The sequence below is a fragment of the Sarcophilus harrisii genome, chromosome 5 (assembly GCF_902635505.1).
Source record: "Sarcophilus harrisii chromosome 5, mSarHar1.11, whole genome shotgun sequence".
Taxonomy (NCBI): domain Eukaryota; kingdom Metazoa; phylum Chordata; class Mammalia; order Dasyuromorphia; family Dasyuridae; genus Sarcophilus; species Sarcophilus harrisii.
Genome location: NC_045430.1, coordinates 2,021,383 through 2,024,994, shown reverse-complemented (window position 1 = coordinate 2,024,994; position 3,612 = coordinate 2,021,383).

Here is a 3,612-nt window from a genome sequence, read left to right as displayed (position 1 = left end):
GGAGACACATGGACTCAATGGTCTCTAAACTCCCTTCTAGCTCCATTATTATGGTCTATATTTAAAGGCCCTTCACATCTCTGATGTTCTATGTCCTAGGTCCCGGCTTTTCTCTTCTGATGTTCCGCCCAGCTCTGACATTCCGTGTTCTAGGGTCCCACTCAGTTTTAACATTGTATGTTGTAGCATTCTATGTTCTAACATTCCTTCCAGCTCCGACGTTACATGCATCTATGGAGTATTGTATTCTCTCAAGTGAAACACCATCTGAGCCTTCTTGATTATCCTATGCAAAGTTCTGGTCCTCTCCCTTTTCATACCCCACTCCCACCTTAAGACCAGCCATATTTGAAAATAGATATTTGAAGGACACATTTCCATCCCTTAGATTTGTTCCTGTGCTCATTTCTCCCTTAAGTGAACTATATGAATTATGTCAGCTTTCTGTCCATTTGGAAAAAAGCAGCCACCAAAGGTATTAAATGTCTTATTTAGCATTTGTTCCCCTGGTGAGTTTTCACTTTTAATCTCGAGAAAAGTCTCATAAGCTTGTCCAGTGACTTCAGTGAAGGATAGATATGGAAAGACAGATTATAAGACCTACTAGACTTTGTCCCCGGGCAGTTGACTTTCACTGACCTGACCCTCAGCTTTCTCCTCTTCAAAATGGGATCAGGAAGGCCCATCTTTTCCATCTTCTCAACCCATCGGGCAATTGTGGAGACCAAGCAACAGAACAGATGTCATGACTCTAACACTTACTTTAGACTTGGGTCATTGTTATTTCCCTGAGACACAGCAGAGTATCATAGAATGAACTTGGGTGTAGGGGTCAGGAGGTCTGGCTTCAAGTCCTGACTTTGCCACTAATTGACTGGATGGGTGACCTTGGACAAGTCCCTTCCCTTCTGTACAATGAGATGTTTGGACCAGATGATCACAAAGATATCATCTGGCTCTAAACCTCTGGGGTTATATATGCTCTATTCTTTGCTGAGGGACAATAATAACACTAATAAGTGACTTTTAAGCAACACTTTGAACAATATTATATGCCTTATTTTCTTTCTACAGTGCCTGGCACACAGTAGGTACTTAATAATTTTTTATTAATTGGTGATTGATCCTCACACAATCTTGCTATCAGGAGTATTATTAATCCCATTTTACAGGCTGAGTTTTAGAGAAGTTTAGTGATTTGCCCACCTAATAAGTGCTGAAGTGGGATTCCCACCTGGTTTTTCTGACTCCAATACAGTGTTCTATTTTTCCCTGTTATCACCCAAGTCATTTTGACAATTCTGATTGAGAGGTTAGAAAAGAGAATGTTCCAGACATAAGAGCTTGCTATTGCAAAGACATGAAGGTGGTAGCAAAAGTTTCAAGAGGAAGAAAATTAAGCTAAAAACCCACCATAATCCCCTTTGACTCGGCAATAGCACAGCTAGCTTTGAATCCCAGAGCTCAAAGAGTTCAAAGAAAAGGAACTACAGGTTACAAAGATATTGATAGCAGCTCTTTTTGTGGTGACAGAAAATTAGAAACAGGATGCCCATCAACTGAAGAACTTTCAAATAAATTGTAGTATATAATTGTGATGGTACAAGAAATGACAAGTAGGGTGATTTCAGAAAAACCTGGGAAGACTCATGTGAACTGATGCAAAATAAAGAGATCAGAATCAGATCATTGTACACAGTAATAGCAATAGTATATGGTGATCAACTGTGAATGATTTGGCTCTGCTCACCAATACAATAATCCAAGATAGTTCCAAAGACGCCATGATGAAAAATGCTATCTGCCCCCAGAGAGGGAACTGATGAGCTCTGAATGCAGATTGGAGCAGATTTTTTTTTTTTACTTTGTTTTTCCTGCCTGCCCTTCCCACCCTCTCCAGAAAAGGCTAATTGAAAGGTTATGTTTTGTATGACTTCACACATATAATTGATATATTGCTTGCCTTTTCAAAGGATGGGGGAAGTGAAGTTGGGAGGGAGAGAATTTAGAACTCAAATTTGTAAAAAAGAAGAAAAATGGTAAAAATCATTTTTAAAAAATAGTATATCTCAGACACATTTAAAATGAAAATAGATTTAATCAAAAGAGGAAAAATTAGGGAAACTACACTATATGTAAAAGCCCTATTATTCAATATTGTTTTAGACTATTTAAAATAACTAAACAATATAAAATACTTGAGGGTATACCTGCCAAAACAGACACAGGAAATGTACAAACAGAAATATAAAATACTTTTTATACAAATAAAAAATCGAAATAATTGAAGTAATGTTTCTTTTTCATGGGTAGGTAATATGATTTAAAAAGAGAGAGAGAGAGTAATTTACCTAACTGTGTAACTAATCTATTCATATAATGCCATCTGAATTAAATTATTAAAAAATTATCTGAGTTAGAAAAAAATAATGAAGTTCATTTGGAAGAACAAAAGGTCAAGGACTTCAAAGAAACCAGTATGTATGTAGGGGGGCGGTAAATGGTAAAGGAAGCAGATTTGTAGTTTTTGATCTTGAACTATATTATGAGATTATTGTTGAAGTGTAAATGGACATTCTTAATTATTTTAAATTAAAATTTTCTTGTATAAATAAAGCTTATGTAGCAGGAATGCAGAAAGCTAGAGGAGAAGCTTCCAGAGACAATCTCAGATAGAATGTGATTGTGTTGGAATATTGCTGTGTTGTAGGAAATGATGAGCTGGTTGATTTAGGAAAACATGGAAAAACTTGGGCCTATGAAAGAAGATGTTATCCCCCTTCAGAGAAATAGACAAAAAGTAGAAATAAGTATAGTACGGTTACATAAATATGTATATATGTGTATGTTTCTATCTATACCTCTATATACACACATGCACTTAATTGTAGCCTTCTTGGGCGGGGAGGGATGATGAGGTGGAAAATAAAGTCCAAAGTGCACAGCAGAGAACAAAAGAAAACCTACAAGGATGCATCCTACAAGGATGCATCCTACAAGGATGCAAATAAAGCTGATCAGCTTTCAAAACAATGTGTAATACTTATTATATAGGTTTTCTTGAAATGGAAATTTATTGTTTTGAATCCTCTTTTAGATTCTGCTATAAACATGGCAATGTTTTGTTTCTTATTTTGTATTTAAGTTTAAAATAAAATTTAAAACTTGGGGGAAAAACGTAGCCCAAAAGTCAACAATAAAAGAATAAAGATTAAACCTCAGAGACATTTAGACATTTTGAAATTCTTAACAAATCTTATAAGAACAAGAAACTGAGCCAATAACTAGTAAAGTATAGTCTCTTAATGGAGAGCTCAAAAAAGCCCAAAGGAAAGTGAAAATGTGCCCCGAAATTCAAATGAGAAGTGAAACCCATCAATGAAGATGTTATGAATCCATGTCATAGAGCTCTTAATGAAAGACTAAAATTCAATGAGCAAATAAGGGGAAAAGTGAATCCACAATGGAGAGTTCCAATAAGAAAAGATGAACAAATTTGAAAAACAGGTGCAGGTAAGAAAAGAAAGGAAGCAGAAGGGGCCAATTCCAAGAAATCTGCTCTCTGTAGCGTAGAACCCTTGACCTCGATAACAGGATATACTGGGACAGCTT